We start from the raw sequence: 365 nt of genomic DNA, 5'->3' as shown, positions 1-365 counted from the left end.
CTCTCTCTTTCTCTCTCTCTCTCTCTCTCTCTCTGACTGTCTCTCTCTCTTTCTCTCTCTCTCTCTCTTTTTCTCTCTTTTTCTCTTCCTCTCTATCTTCCTCTCTCTCTATCCTATCGATATTTTTGTCTATGTCCATTGCTCTCTATTTCGCGCACATATGGTTCTCATATGTAACTCCTAATATAACCTGAACCGGATATTATAAGATACAATTCCAGAAACCATATAACATGAAATGTAATGTAACATTATACATATTACATTATACATGTTACATTATAATGCAATACGTTACTGTAATATAATATAATATAATATAATACGATACGATACGATACGATACGATACGATACGATACGATA

The sequence above is a fragment of the Priapulus caudatus genome, unplaced genomic scaffold (assembly GCF_000485595.1).
Source record: "Priapulus caudatus unplaced genomic scaffold, Priapulus_caudatus-5.0.1 Scaffold2821, whole genome shotgun sequence".
Classification (NCBI taxonomy): Eukaryota; Metazoa; Priapulida; class Priapulimorpha; order Priapulimorphida; family Priapulidae; genus Priapulus; species Priapulus caudatus.
Note: the sequence above shows the minus strand (reverse complement) of the source record.